The sequence below is a fragment of the Bubalus bubalis genome, chromosome 12, assembly GCF_019923935.1.
Source record: "Bubalus bubalis isolate 160015118507 breed Murrah chromosome 12, NDDB_SH_1, whole genome shotgun sequence".
Taxonomy (NCBI): Eukaryota; Metazoa; Chordata; class Mammalia; order Artiodactyla; family Bovidae; genus Bubalus; species Bubalus bubalis.
Genome location: NC_059168.1, coordinates 61,664,992 through 61,681,732, shown reverse-complemented (window position 1 = coordinate 61,681,732; position 16,741 = coordinate 61,664,992). Strand labels below are relative to the sequence as shown.

Genomic DNA, 16,741 nt, shown 5'->3' with positions numbered 1-16,741 from the left:
TGGAGTGGGTTGGCATTGCCTTCTCTGACAAAATATGGATTAAGGATTGTTTTTGGTAGAAATGTTTAATTTTTGGTGCTGGTTATAGAGATTGGATGGATAGTTAGATGGAGAGTAAGTTTATTGTAACTTCCAAGTTATTTTCAGTTTGTGTTCATGAAACCATACGTTAAAAATTTCTTTGGTACCTGCTGGAAGGTATCCTCTTGGATATCAGAGATAAGTTGTCCTGAGTGACATATGAAGGTGTTACTGAGTGGGATAATGCCAGTGCCACATCAAGTCTTGATACCCTGCTTGCTGATGGAATAATTGGGTAAATCACTTAACTTTGAGCCTCAGTTTTCTCATCTTTAAAATGAGGGTAATTATATACCTACTTTCTAAAGTTGTTATAAGGCTTAAATAAAATAAAGTATGCAGCATTACTTTGAAAAAGTATCACATGCATGTTGCTGTGTAGCATTTGGCAGAACCCAGACGAGGGGTAGGTGAGTGAGGTGCCAGGGCTCAGCTTTTAAGGAGGCCCTTGTTCTCTGACCTAACCCTGGCTTTGATCCATCCTGAGAGTGAGCACCTCTTTAAATGTTTGGCAGGCAGGTTTCTCACTTGTTTTTCCCTAGTCCAGGTCTTGGTGTTTGGCCAAGCACAGTTTCTGTGAATAGGAGCTATATAGCTTCAGATGTGGGTCTGTTTTCTGGAAGACTATTTTTGTTGTTGTTTCCTACATTAAGGTAGGTTAGGAGCAGATGTTCCTTGTCCCCAAAACTATAAATCTGCTGCTTGGATAAAACCATCATCTAACTTCCTTTTCTTTCTTTCTGTCCCCTTATTTTGTTACTCATATGTCTGTGTATGGTTAGATGTTACAAGATACATTCATTTTATTCTCAGATGTTATTCTGGAGGTAGGATTACATTATCATGGATTGCTAAATAATACCATGTCTGGATTATTGTTTTCTAGAATTTGCAGTACTGAGGGGATCTTTTAACTTCATCTTCTTTAAATCACTTGCTTTCAAGGTAGAAGCAATTTACTTTTCAAGTAAAAAGATATTGCAAGGTTATAGAAAAAAAATTCCAGAGGTGAATGGGTATGAAAGCAGTTCTTCTAGGCTCCCAGCCAGTCCTAGAAACAAAAATGAATTGCCCTTCTGTACAGACTTTTCAAGAACTGTTCATATGCCCACATGTGTCTGACTGAGGTGGGCTTAGACAAACCTCTCATTGAGTTCTTTAAACAAGAAAGACTAGTGTTAATGGTTAGTTTTAGAACTTTTAAAAATTGTTCACTAGGAGAGTTTTACAATTTGTTGCCTGTATTTGCATTTAAGTTTCCTCATGTTGCCATTAAAAGGTTTGACCACTCTTAAATTCTGCCTCATTATGCCTTATACCTGGGGCTTCCCTGGTGGCATTAGTGGTAAAGAACCCACCTGCCAATGCAGGAGACAGAAGAGATGTGGGTTCGATCCCTGGGTTGGGAATATTCCCTGGAGTAGGAAATGGCAACCCACTCCAGTATTCTTGCCTGGAGAATCCCATGGACAGAAGAGCCTGGGGTCATAAAGAGTCAGACACTACTTAGCAACTGAACAACAATAGTTAGTGATGTTGAGCATCTTTTCATGTGTTTGTAGACCATCTGTAAGGACTTACATTTTAAAAAGAAACTCTGGCTGCTCTGTGGATTTTGGACTAGAAGGTACCAAAGAGGACATAGCAAGCACTGGAGAAGGCTATTATAATGATCCAGCTGGGAGATAACAGTGGCCTGGATGATGGTTGTGGCATCTAGCTTGGGGCATAATAGACAAATTCCGGAGATAATACAGAAAGCAGAATTGACAAGAGCTGTTTCTTGGCTGGTTATGGGGAAAGAGAGTTGTCAAGAATTACTCCCCAAATTTCTGACTTTAAAAACTGGGTAGATGGTGTGTTATTGGACTAGCGGACATGGGGAGTTTAGGAGGAAAGGGCATGAGTTCTGTTTGGGCCATAGTGGATTTTTAAGATAGCTGTGAGACAGCCCAGTGGAGATATCAAATAGTGAAATATAAAGATCTGGAAATCCCAAGAATATAGCAGCAGCAGCCTCGGGCAATACTCATTGTCAGGCAGGTGAAATCACCTTAGTTCCAGGGAGATCCAGCCAGTTAGTTGCTATGTGGGGCTACTGTTAGTAGCTCTTTAGAGATATGGGTAGAAGCACATTTACAAAGTGTCTGGTATTTTCCTATGAACTCCTCTCAGGGTAGGATACCTTCATAGCTTGTGAATGAGGGGACTAAGGCTAAGAGGAGTTACGTGGTCTGTCCAAAGCCATTCAGCTCATCAGTGGTGCAGGCAGGCATATCACTCTGGGTCTTAACCAGAAACAGGTGGCAAAGTTGAAGGAAGATAATTCAGGAAGGGGTTGTTTGTTTTACAAGGGATTACCAAATGAGGGTGCAAAGTGGGGGACCATGACAAATAGTGCAGGAAACTGGGGCTAGTAGTAGCTGAGCTGTACCACCCCTAGAATCAAAGTATCCAGAGAGAGTAGCTCCCAGACCCTGCACCCTGCAAGGAGATAGCTGTGGGTGTGGAAGCTGTCTTGAAAGGAATAGTGATCCTCAGTGTGAGGACACAGCTGAAACCAACTCATTCAACTCTCTTTCTCCCATGTGTCTCCAATCAGGGCTCCCATTGGCCAAACTAATGCAACAGGAAGCCAGAAGGCAGAGAGCTGGGTGGTAAGGGGTGGAGGGTGTGATCAACCAAAGCAAATAGAAAATAGCAGGACTTGGGGCTTCCATCCTGGGTCGTGACTCCAAACCTTAGAGTGCCATCAAGAAGGGGTTGCTTAGCCTAAGGCCCTGACGTGATGAAGTACACATCGAGACCTGAGGAGAAGCCCAGCTGAGCTCCCAAGTCGTGGGCACCAGGTAAGAGAGGAAAACTGGTTAGCTCGCTAACCAGGTTAGCGAGGCCCAGGCCCTCAGATACCTGCAAGTGGACTGCCTCTAATCCCAGCCAGGATGCTCCTATCATGACACCTCTCTGAAGTGAGCAAATAGCATTCATTGTCAGTTTATAAATTGGCAAGTGAATTAAAGTCGTGGAATTGAGTGCCAGCTCTATTTATGCAGTCATGCCAATTCTCCTCGACTCTTGTATCTGAACCCTGTATTTGACTTATAAAACAGCAAGGGTCATCAAAGTAGATTCTCCCTTATATATTGAAGACTGTTAAAGAACTGTTTGCTTCGGGGCTTTCTGTTCAGATGTCCCCATTGTCACTTGAAATGCCAGGTGAGAAATTATTTTGCTATTGACATTTCAAGCTCTGGGTTAATGAGTCTCTGTCAGGAATGGCAGCATGCTCAGAGAAGTGTTAACTATTTCTGACTGGTGGAATGAAGCTTAAAAATGTATAAGGTAAATTAGATATCCTATTCTTGGCATTCATCTCAATGGGTTGTGTTAATATTTATTTCTTGTCTTGATTATTTTATGTCCTCCATATTGTTTACTACCATCTCTAGCAGGAATTCTCAAAGAACAGTACAGTATGTACATTCAGAGGTCTCAGAAATGTTATGTTCAAGAGCTCAGCTTTTATTTTTTCAAAAATCACCTCATCTTAGGGTCGATGGGAAGAGATACACTGGAATTATGGTATTCTTTCTATGTAGGAAAAAAAAATAAGGGAAGGTAAGTGGAAATTTGGTATAACCTAGGATAAGCCATGGTAGCCAGTCATTTTGGTTAAAATCCTACAGGTTACAAAGCCAGCTTGGGAAACTTCCTTGAAAATGGACCAAAAAAATGTGGATAGCTTATCTCAATTCCATTCAGCATTTTTTGACTAGCTTTTTTTATTTTTAAGTAATGGTACAAATAGAATAAGATTCAGAAAACAAACAAAAAAAAAGATAAATTACTGTCCACCCCCACAGGCAACCACTATTAATAATTTCTTGGGTATCCAGATGTATTCTGTGCATATATAAGTAGATACAGATTATTTTATGCAAATATTAGTATAAAATAGATGATGCTTCATATCTTATTCTTTTCATTTAGAAATATTTCTTGAGGGCCATTTCATATTAGCACATAGAAATCTATCTTTTAAGGCTGATTTCTAATTGAACTGTATTATGTTCTATGTAATATCAATTCTTTAGCATTCAATCCTCTGTGACCTAGTATGGTAAACTTTTATAAATATTTCATTGCAAATATACTTAGAAAGAATGTATACTCTCTCTGTTAGAAGCAGGTTCTCTGTCTAAACACACACACACACACACACACATACCTGTTGAGTCAAGCTTGTTAACTGTATTGTGACGTCTTCTACATCTGACTAATTCGTAGTTACTTGGTCTATCAGTTTCCGATAAAGTGATGTTAGAATTTCTCGCTATGATTATTGTGATTATTCTCCATTTGCCCTGTGATTTATAGATGCTCATAAAGAAAGACCCACTAGTATTAAATGATAAATTCCTTTGAAAAATCTTTTCTTAGCTCTCTGCTTTACTCTTTTGCCCTTTGGTTTCCAGTTAGGTTTGTTCAGTGACAAGCTATTTGACAAGATAGCCTTGACATTAATAAAGGTCAGTAGATTTGGCCCACCTCCTTGCCCCACCAGCGTCTGCCATCCCCCAGGGCAAGAACCCATTCTGGTCAGCCTCTCCTCCACAGCTGTTTCTGCTTGTGTGTCCATGCTCAGTCACTCAGTCATGTCTGACTCTTTGTGACCCCGTGGACTATAGCCTACCAGGCTCCTCTGTCCATGGAATTTTCCAGGCAAGAATACTGGAGGTTTCCATTTCCTCCTCCAGGAGATCTTCCCGACCCAGGGATTGAACCCACGTCTCCTGTGTCTCCTACATTGGCAGGTGGGCTCTTTACCACTGAGCCACCTGGGAAATGCCACCCCTCCCCGTCTCTGTTTGGGCTCCAATAATTCTGTTCCCTCCCTTTGTTCTTTCAGACCTGGAGGAGTAATGGCTTTCCCCTCTTGTCAGTCGTTTGGTGCCTCACCATCATCTTTTATCCTTTCAGTCCTGTATGCACCTATATAAATAGTCATTTCATTCAGTTCTTTTCAATTAAACTCTCCTGAACATGATATCTGCTTCCTGTCAAGACTCACTGGATTTTCCATTCTTTTTATAATTCAGTTTTTGCTTTATTATTTCAAGGCTGTCTTGTCAAATAGCTTGTCACTTAAGCTTTTATAATTTTATTTATTTACTTTTGGCTGTACTGGGTCTTCACTGCTGAATGAGCTTTCTCCAGTTGGTGGCGGTGGGGGGGCTACTCTCTGGTTGTGGTGTGCAGGCTTCTCATTGCAGTGGCTTCTTTTATTGCAGAGCACAGGCTCTAGGGTGTGAGGAGCTCATTAGCTGCTGCACAAGGGCTCAGTAGTTGTGGAGCATGGGCTTCGTGGCTCCACAGCATGTGGGATCTTCCCAGATCAGAGATTGAACCCACGTCTCCTGCTCTGTCAGGTGGATTCTTTACCACAGAGCCACCAGGGAAGCCCCACATAAGTCTTTGGTAGATGGTTCCTTTTTAAATTTTAATGGACTTCGTGTAAGTATTATTTTGTCTGATGGTAACTGATAAACCAGTCTGCTTTTAGTTTTGTATTTATCTGTGATAATATTTTTTCTTTCCATCTTTTGCTTTTCAACCTTTCTGTGTTTGTTTGAAGTGTATATCTTTAAGAAAGCTTATAGTTTAATTTTTAAGCCAATCTGATAAAATCATAGGTGAATTTTATCCCTTCACATTTGTTTACTGATATAACTGAACTTATTTTTGCCATATACTTTGAATTTTCTGTTCACTCCCTCTTCTACTTTGACATTGATTGTATTCTTACTCTTTAAGTTGTGTGTGTGTTAGTCTCTTGTATTCTTACTCTTTAAGTTGTGTGTGTGTTAGTCTCTCAGTTGTGTCTAACTGTTTGTGACCCCATGGACTGTAGCGCTCCAGGCTCCTCTGTCCATGGGATTTTCCAGGCAAGTATACTGGAGTGGGTTGCCATTTCCTTCTCCAGAGGATCTCCCTGACCCAGGGATCAAACCCTGGTCTCTGCATTGCAGGTGGATGCTTTACTATCTGAGCTACTAGGGGAGATTTAAGTTATATTATGCTTAACTATTATTTTTCCCTAAAGTATGAAATTGTTTAATATCTCCATCCTCTTCCCTAACAAAAAATGGACCTTAACATATTTTAACCCCCCATTAAAGACCTTTCCCTGTTTTCCTTATCATTATAGAGAATTTTAACTCCACCTCTTTAGGCATAAAAACAGATGTCTTCTTATAGTCAATGGTTCAAGTGCATTTGCCAATGCTTTATCAGTTCTGTGGTGGCAGCTCGGTGTCTTAGTGCTGCAATGATGTGAAAGTACCATAAATCTAGTCTCTGAACACGCTGGTAACTGGGCAGGTCCTTCCTGCAAAACTATTGTTTCCTTCTTAGATAAGCAGTTTCTTATAATCTGTAATCCCAGTCAGCAACCAGGGTGGCAGCTTCACAGGTGGGAAAGCCTCTTTGTTGCCCTGTTCTTGCATTCAGTCTTGAGCTGCTCCGCCCTTTTGGACATGGAGTGACCACTTCTGAAATATAGAAATGTTTACCATATTTTGATGATAACTGTATGTTCAAAGTGTTCTCATTTTATATAGTATTATGTATCATTCAAATGTGCCTCAGGGTGTAAATTTATGATGCTATCTGGGTTGGAAGTTGAATGCCAAAGTTTATACTGAACGTCTACTGTGCTCCTTGCCATAAATGGCAGACAACACCCATGAAAATGTCTTTCTCTTTAAGAAACTTGTAATTTCCTAAGTGGAATAATAAATATTCCACTTAAGAAATATACATAAGTAAAACCATTTTAAAAAAGCAAGACAGAATAATATTCAGGTATCAAAATATGTGATATTTCCCCCAGATACAAAAAGAAAAGTGAATGCCATAACTGTTGGAGTGGCTGGAGATGACTATTTTGTTGCTTTTAGTTTATTTGGAGGGAAAAGGGGCACAAGAAGATGATTGTACATGTGTTAAATAACACCTAGGCTGGTTCATACATCCACACATATGAAGGAACTTTTTATTAAGTATTATAACCAGTCCCGCTTCTTGGGAGCTCAAGAGGATACCTAAATATGCACCTTTAAAAAACACTTTTACCTTTCTCTAATAGATTGAATTAATTGCTAGACCCTTATCACCTGCTGGGACTATTATGAGTAGGAGCTGTCACATTGTTTATATAACTTAATTATTCAGATAACTAAAAAACAAGATGACTTCAGTTATAAACAGTTAATTCAGACTGATCATTTTTCTCTTTTCAGGTGTTTAGCATATAGTCCTAATGCAATTAGAGCAAAACCAGTTGTGTTTGTTTCTATCAAAAATATAACAGGCTCTTTGGAAAAGTTTTCAGAAGTCCTTCTGATACAAGGAATGGCAGTGAAGACCCTACCCCCAGTCCCTTTCCTGGCCTAATCTGCATTCTACCTGTTGTTGACTCTATAAAAGTGAGTGACTTTCCCTTTTAGTTTGGGGGCAATGGGCAATGATCCGAGTGAATTTTTCTAATCAAGAGATTGTAGGTTCAGGTGTGGGGAAGGAGACCCATTGAATCTAGACCTCAACCAGCTGTAAGTAATCAGTTTTCCCTGAACTCATAATTTATCTCAATTTCTCTGGTGGTATTTTATTTCTTTTTTAAAAATTTGTTTTATTCAAGTATAGTTGATTTACACAGTTGCTGATTTACAAAATCGTGTTAATTTCTTCTTTACAGCAAAGTGATTCAGTTATATATGTACATATATATGCCATTTGTAGCAATATGGCTGGAACTATAGATTATCATACTAAGTGAAGTAAGTTAAAAAGAGAAAGACATATCATTTATATGTGTTACCTACAAGTGTAATCTAAAATATAACACAAATGAACCTATCTACAAACATGTACATTCTTTTTCATATTCTTTTCTGTTATGGTGTATCCTGAATATAGCTCCCTGTGATATATGGTAGGACCTTGTTGTTTGTCCATTCTGTGTGTAATACTTTCATCTGCTACTCCCGAACTCTCAAATCTATTCTTCTCTCACACCCGCCTTGGCAGCCGCAAGTCTGTTCTCTGTGTCTGTTTCTGTTTGTAGATAGGTTCATTTGTGTCATATTTTAGATTACTTGTAAGTAACGCATATAAATGATATCTCCTCTTTTTAACTTACTTCACTTAGTATGATAATCTCTAGTTCCAGCCATATTGCTACTAATGGCATTATTTCATTCTTTTTTATGGCTGAATAGTGTCCCATTATATGTATATATAACCATATCTTTTTTTCCATTCATCTGTTGGTGGACATTTAGGTTGTTTCCATGTCTTGGCTATTATCAATAGTGTTGCTATGAACTTAGGATTGCATGTATCTTTTTGAATTACTTTTCTCTGGATCATATGTGTTAACTCTTTATTTTTTGAGGTTCATCCATATTGTTTTCCATAGTGGCTACACCAATTTATATTTCCATCTGGTGGCATTTTCTTAAGATGAATAATACTCTGAACTTTAACTCTTGCCCCATCTAGCCTGTAAATTCCTCAAGGAAAGAAGCCATGCCTAATTCATTTTTGAATCCCTAAAATACTTTAATGGAATATTAAAATTATTTAGTTAGATCATTTAATAAATACATGTAACTGTGTAAAGGCCAGGTAATTGGGTATTTTTCTAGAGTTTGATATATCTTATAATTTTGTAGTCTTACAGACATCCTGAAATGTGAAGTCAAGTGGGTCTTAGGAAGCATCACTATGAACATAGCTAGTGGAGGTGATGGAATTCCAGTTGAGCTATTTCAAATCCTGAAAGATGATGCTGTGAAAGTGCTGCACTCAGTATGCCAGCAAATTTGGAAAACTCAGCAGTGGCCACAGAACTGGAAAAGGTCAGTTTTCATTCTAATCCCAATGAAAGGCAATGCCAAAGAATGCTCAACTACCACAGAATTGCACTCATCTCAACACTAGTAAAGTAATGCTCAAAATTCTCCAAGCCCAGGTTTCAGCAATATGTGAACCATGAACTTCCAGATGTTCAAGCTGGTTTTAAAAAGGCAGAGGAACCAGAGATCAAATTGCCAACATCCACAGGATCATTGAAAAAGCAAGAGAGGTCCAGAAAAACATCTATTTCTGCTTTATTGACTATGCCAAACAAAGCCTTTGACCATGTGGATCACAATAAACTGTGGAAAATTCTGAAAGAGATGGGAATACCAGACCACCTGATCTGCCTCTTGAGAAACTTATATGCAGGTCAGGAAGCAACAGTTAGAACTGGACGTGGAACAGACTGGTTTCAAATAGGAAAAGGAGTATGTCAAGGCTGTATATTGTCACCCTGCTGATTTAACTTATATGCAGAGTACATCATGAGAAATGCTGGGTTGGATGAAGCACAACCTGGAATCAAGATTGCCAGGAGAAATATCAATAACCTCATATATACAGATGACACCACCCTTATGGCAGAAAGTGAAGAGGAACTAAAGAGCCTCTTGATGAAAGTGAAAGAGGAGTGAAAAACTTGGCCTAAAGCTCAACATTCAGAAAAGTAAGATCATGGCATCTGGTCCCAACACTTCATGGCAAATAGATGGGGAAACAGTGGCTGACTTTATTTTTTTGGACTCAAAAATCACTACAGATGGTGACTGCAGTCATGAAATTAAAAGACGCTTACTCCTTGGAAGGAAAGTTATGACCAACCTAGACAGCATATTCAAAAGCAGAGACATTACTTTGCCAACAAAGGTCCATCTAGTCAAGGCTATGGTTTTTCCAGTAGTCATGTTTGGATATGAGAGTTGGACTATAAAGAAAGCTGAACACTGAAGAATTGATGCTTTTGAACTGTGGTGTTGGAGAAGACTCTTGAGAGTCCCTTGGACTGCAAGAAGATCCAACCAGTCCATCCTAAAGGAGATCAGTCCTGGGTGTTCATTGGAAGGACTGATGCTGAGGCTGAAACTCCACTACTTTGGCCACCTGATGCAAAGAGCTGACACATTTGAAAAGACCCTGATGCTGGGAAAGATTGAAGACAGGAGGAGAAGGGGACAACAGAGGATGAGATGGTTTGAGGACATCACCGACTCAATGGAGTTTGAGTAATATCTGGGAATTGGTGATGGACAGGGAGGCCTGGTGTGCTGTGGTCCATGGGGTCGCAAAGGGTTGGACAAGACTGAGTGGCTGAACTGAACTTAGTAGCATATGTGATAAACTTCTCAGTGAAAATATTGACTAGGCAGTTTCAGTTAAAATATAGTGAAAGTGAAAGCCACTCAGTCATGTCTGACTCTTTACGACCCCATGGACTATACAGTCTGTGGAATTCTCCAGGCCGAAATACTGAAGTGGGTAGCCTTGCCCTTCTCCAGGAGATCTTCCCAACCCAGGGATCAAACCCAGGCCTCCTGCATTGCAGGTGGATTCTTTACCGACTGAGCTATCAGAGAATTATACTATCTTATAGTGACCTATAATTGAAATAATCTGAAAAAATATGTATATGTTACATAATACTGAATTACTTTCCCGTATGCCTGAAACTATCACAATAATGTAAATGAACTATGAAAGTGAAAGTGTTAGTCACTCAATTGTTGACTTTTTCTACAAATTGTCACAATTTCTACTAAAATATAGTACAAATGTTTATCCTGGTATCTCTAAGTATACATTTAATTCTACAGAAAGCTTACTGGTGTACCACTGTGTCAACATTTGCAAATTGATTGTAAATGATCTTAATCTTAGTGCAGCATGCAGCATGAAGGCTCAGTATAGTAATGCCAGGTAAATGCTTTTTCACCTGAGACTTCTTTCTCAGCTTCTCCCATAAATAGATCCTAATATGTGTTTTCATTTGAAATCAGAAATGTAACTTTCACTGAAAATGTCATGTGATGTTTGCATTACTTTTAACTGCAATGTATAAAGAAAACTTTATCCTTCAACTCCATCAGTTATTCATCTTGTGCACAGGGAAAATGCACTAAAATGACCTGAAAAACTGTCAATGAAAAAACCCTGTCAGACCCTTACAATCCTATGCCTTTCTCTTCAGCCTAGTCTCTTACTATTCATGTCATATATTTGTTTTCTGCTTCTCATTCTAATAATAACAGTATTTTTTATGCTAGTTCTGTCAATGTAAGCATTACTTTCTTTTTTTTAATTATTTTTTATTGAAGGATAATTGCTTTACAGAATTGTGCTGTTTTCTGTCAAACCTCAACATGAATCAGCCATAGGTATACATATATCCCCTCCCTTTTGAACTTCCCTCCCATCTCCCTCCCCATCCCATCCTTCTAGGTTGATACAGAGCCCCTGTTTGAGTTTCCTGAGCCATACAGCAAATTCCCGTTGGCTATCTATTTTACATATGGTAATGTAAGTTTTTATGTTACTCTTTCCTTGCATCTCACCCTCTCCTCCCCTCTCTCCATGTCCATTAAGTCTGTTCTCTATGTCTGTTTCTCCATTGTTGCCCTGCAAGCAAATTCTTCAGTACAATTTTTCTAGACTCCATATATACGTGTTAGAATACAGTATTTATCTTTCTTTTTGTCTCACTTCACTCTGTATAATAGGTTCTATGTTCATCCATCTCATTAGAACTGACTCAAATGCGTTCCTTTGTATGGCTGAGTAATATTCCATTGTGTGTATATACCACAACTTCTTTATTCATCTGTTGATGGACATCTAGGTTGCTTCCATGTTCTAGCTATTGTAAATAGTGCTGCAATGAACAATGTGATACATGTGTCTCTTTCAATTTTGGTTTCCTCAGGGTATATGCCTAAGAGTAGGATTGCTGTGTCATATGGTGGTTTTATTCCTAGTTTTTTAAGGAATCTCCACACCATCTCCCATAGTGGCTGTATCAATTTATGTTCCCACCAACAGTGCAAGAGTGTTCCCTTTTCTCCACACCTTCTCCAGCATTTATTGTTTGTAGACTTTTTGATGAGGGCCATTCTGACCAGTGTAAGGTAATATCTCATTGTGGTTTTGATTTGCATTTCTCTAATAATGAGAGATGTTGAACATCTTTTCATGTGTTTGTTAACCATCTGTATGTCTTCTTTGCAGAAATGTCTGTTTAGATCTTTTCCCCACTTTTTGATTGGGTTGTTTGTTTTTCTTGCATTGAGTTAAATGAGCTGCTATATTTTGGAAATTAATCCTTTGTCAGTTGTTTTGTTTGCTATTATTTTCTCCCATTCTGAGGGCTGTCTTTTCACCTTGCTTATGGTTTCCTTTGCTGTGAAAAAGCTTTTAAGTTTAATCGGGTCCCACTTGTTTACTTTTGTTTTTATTTCCGTTATTCTAGAAGGTGGGTCATAGAGAGTCTTGCTTTGATTTATATCATCAAGTGTTCTGCCTATGTTTTCCTCCAGGAGTTTTATAGTTTTTGGTCTTACATTTAGGTCTTTAATCCATTTTGAGTTTATCTTTGTGTATGGTGTTAGGAAGTGTTCTAATTTCATTCTTCTACACGTAGCTGTCCAGTTTCCCCAGCACCATTTATAGAAGAGGCTGTCTTTGCCCCATTGTATATTCTTGCCTTTGTCAAAATTAAGGTACCCATAGGTGCATGGGTTTATTTCTGGGCTTTCTATCTTGTTCCATTGGTCTATATTTCTGTTTTTGTGCCAGTACTATACTGCCTTGATGAGTGTAGCTTTGTTCTATAACCTGAAGTCAGGAAGCTTGATTCCTCCAGCTCCATTCTTGTTTCTCAAGACTGCTTTGGCTTTTTGTGGTCTTTTCTGTCTCTATATGAATTGTGAATTTTTTTTTCTAGTTCTGTAAAAAATGCCATTGGTAATTTGATAGGGATTGCATTAAATTTGTAGTTTGCATTTGGTAGTATAATCATTTTCACAATATTGATTCTTCCTACCCAGGAACATGGAATATCTCTCCATCTGTTTATGTCATCTTTGATTTCTTTCATCAGTGTCTTTTAATTTTCTATGTACAGTTCTTTTGTCTCCTTAGGTAAGTTTATTCCTTGATATTTAATTTTTTTTGTTGCAATGGTGAATGGGATTGATTCTTTAATTGCTCTTTCTGATTTTTCATTGTTAGTTTATAGAAATGCAAGTGATTTCTGTGTATTGATTTTGTATCCTGAAACTTTCCTAAATTCACAAATTAGCTCTAGTAATTTTCTGATACTATCTTTAGGGTTTTCTTTGTACAGTATCATGGCATCTGCAAATAATGAGAGCTTTACTTCTTCTCCAATATGGATTCCTTTTATTTCCTTTTCTTCTCTGATTGCTATAGCTAGGACTTCCAGAACTATGTTGAATAATAGTGGCGAAAATGGACACCCTTGTCTTGTTCCTGATCTTAGGGGGATGTTTTCAGTTTTTCACCGTTGAGAATAATGTTTGCTGTAGACTTATCATATATGGCTTTTACTATGTTGAGGTAGGTTCCTTTCAAGCCCATTTTTTGAAGAGTTGAGTTTGCGTGAACTCCAGGAGTTGGTGATGGACAGGGAGGCCTGGCGTGCTGCAATTCATGGGGTCGCAAAGAGTCAGACACGACTGAGTGACTGAACTGAACTGAACTGAATCATAAATAGGTGCTGAATTTTGTCAAAGGCTTTTTCTGCATCTATTGAGATGATCATATGGTTTTTGTCTTTCAATTTGTTAATATGGTGTATCACATTGATTGATTTCCATATATTGAAATCCTTGCATCCCTGGAATAAACCCAACTTGATCATGGTGTAAGAGCTTTTTGATGTGTTGCTGAATTCTGTTTGCTAAAACTTTGTTGAGGATTTTTGCATTGATGTTCATCAGTGATATTGGCCTATAGTTTTCTTTTTTTGTGTTGTCTTTGTCTGGTTTTGGTATCAGGGTGATGATGTCCTCATAGAATGAATTTGGAAGTGTTCCTTCCTCTGCAATTTTTTGAAAGAGTTTTAGAAGGATAGGCATTAGCTCTTCTCTAAATGTTTTATTGAATTCTTCTGTGAAGCCATCTGATCCTGGGATTTTGTTTTTTGGGAGATTTTTGATAACAGCTTCAATTTCAGTGCTTGTAATAGGGTTGTTAATAATTTCTGTTTCTTCCTGGTTCAGTCTTGGAAGATTGAACTTTTCTACGAATCTGTCCATTTCTTCCAGGCTATCTATTTTATTGCCATATAGTTGTTCATAATAGTCTCTTATAATTCTTTGTATTTCTGCATTGTCTGTTTAACCTCTCCTTTTTCATTTCTAATTTTGTTGATTTGATTCTTCTCTCTTTTTTTCTTTGAGTCTGGCTAAGAGTTTGCCAATTTTGTCTGTCTTCTCAAAGGACCAGCTTTTAGTTTTATTAATCTTTCCTATTGTTTCTTTCATTTCTTTTTCATTTATTTCTGCTCGGATCTTTATGTCTTTCCTTTTTCTAATTTTGGGGTTTTTTTCTTCTTCCTTTTCCAGTTGCTTTAGGTGTAAAGTTAGGTTGTCTATTCAATATTTTTCTTGCTTCTTGAAGTAGGATTGTATTGCTATAAACTTCTCTCTTTTGCTTTTGCTGCATCACATAGGTTTTGAGTTGTCATGTTTTCATTGCCATTTGTTTCTAGAAATTTTTTTATTTACCCTTTCATTTCTTTAATAATCTGTTGGTTATTTAGAAACATGTTGTTTAATCTCCATGTGTTTGTGTTTCTTACAGTTTTTTTCTTGCAATTGATATCTAGGCTCATAGCATTGTGGTTGGAGAAGATGCTTGATACAATTTCAATTTTCTTAAATTTACTGAGGTTTGATGTGTGACCCAAGATGTGGTTTATCCTGGAGAATGTTCCATGTGTGGTTGAGAAGAAGGTGTATTCATCTTCATTTGGATAGAATGTCCTGAAGATATCAAAGAGAGCCATCTCATCTAATGTATCATTTAAGACTTGTGTTTCCTTTCTAATAATAACAGTATTTTTATAAGTGGCACTGCTACTTCTGCTAAGTCGCTTCAGTCATGTCTCTCTGTGAGACTTCATAGACGGCAGCCCACCAGGCTCCTCTGTCCCTGGGATTCTCCAGGCAAGAATACTGGATGGGTTGCCATTTCCTTCTCCTTTATAAGTGGCACAGAGAGGTTAACTAACTCACCTGAGAATGCACAGCTACTAAGACATAGAACCAGGATTGGAACCTAAGCAGTTTGACCCTAGATTTCATGCTCTTAATGACCACTTCACTTTTGGTATAATATCAGACACATGGAGAATTCAGTAAACACCTATCTTCTTACTGTTAGTCTTCAGCCCCCCATCCTTTTGTGAGAGGAACTCCAACAGCAGGTCTATTGCTAAATTACTCTAGAACAAGGTTTGTTCCTATTCTCTTTCTGGTGGTCAAACCAACAACTCTTTAGAGAGTGTGGGCATGCCCCATCACCATGATGGAGAACTAGTCATAGGGTCAGTCACAAAACCATTTAACTAAAACTGGAATTGAGCATATAAAGGAATCCCCATCAGAAAGTGTGAAGAACAATTATTTTACTTCTATTACTGTCAGTTGCTTTTAAGAAAAAAAGAGAAAGTGACATTATTTTCCTGGGTAAGGTTTTATGTTGATATATAAAAAAAAAATATATATATATATATATATATAACATATATATATTTTAATCTTATGAAAATACCATACCATGTTCCTAACTTCATCTTTAACCTAAATACTTTCAGCAGAGAGAGTTATCGGTGTTAACACAATAGGAGAAGTGGAAATAATCTAAAATGACAAATGACCCAGATAACTTTCTTTTTTTTTTTTTTTTTTTTTACTCTTGAATGCAATCGGAGACTCTACGCACTTGTTACCAACAGTCTCAGACTGATGAGAGTTTGTGGCTTTGTTGAATAGCTTTGTGGCTTTGTTGAATAGCAGAATGGAACAGGCCAAAAGAGAATCCAGTTGATAACTGAGAATTGCAATTATATTTCTATTATTGAAACATATGCTTCATTCTAATAATACTAATACTTTTAATCTATGATTCTTACATAAAGTAAGAGTATACACTAAATATTTTGATATTGAGTATATCAAAATATTGAGTATACACTAAATATTTTGGGGCTTTACTGGTGGCTCAGATGGTAAAGAATCCACCTGCAATGCAGGAGATGTGGGTTTGATCTCTGGGTCAGGACGATCCCCTGGAGAAGGAAATGACAACCCACTCCAGTATTCTTGCCTGGGGAATTCCATGGACCGGGAGCCTGGTGGGCTATAGTCTGTGGAGTTACAAAGAATCAGACACAACTGAACAACTAACACTTTCACTTAGATATTTTTACTTTCCTCAAATGGGGCTTTAAGCTTGAATGCCTCCTATGTGCCAGACACTGTTCTTGGTGCTTAAGATCCAAAGTGAAGCAAAGCAAAAGGACAAAGCAAAGTTCCCATCCTGCAGGGACTTTATATCTAGCTTTTGAGTAACTAAGCAGTGATTTTTTTTTTTTTAATTGGAGCTCACATTCTATATTTATCAGTTGAATATTGTGTGATATACAAGAGTAAGGCATAAATTTTTATTACATTTCCAAATTACTAAACATTTTTTGTTCTCTTGAGTTCACTTAAATAAT

The 16,741-nt window shown here is 37.9% G+C and overlaps 1 protein-coding gene across 15 annotated transcripts in view; it reads left to right on the top strand.

The window, feature by feature from the left end:
• Positions 1 to 16,741, top strand: part of LOC102389627 (WD repeat containing planar cell polarity effector) — a 454,572-nt gene that overhangs the window by 16,040 nt on the left and 421,791 nt on the right. For 4 of the 15 annotated variants that reach the window (XM_045162254.1, XM_045162249.1, XM_045162262.1 and 1 more), the window contains exon 1: positions 2,294 to 2,930. The exons of 1 other annotated variant lie outside the window; for it this stretch is intronic. The gene's annotated coding sequence lies outside the window, so the exon portion shown is untranslated. Of the gene's footprint in view, positions 1 to 2,286; positions 2,931 to 3,041; positions 3,298 to 7,382; positions 7,569 to 16,741 lie in introns of those variants that run through there. 10 more of the 15 variants (XM_045162253.1, XM_045162251.1, XM_045162256.1 and 7 more) reach the window with 7 other exon arrangements.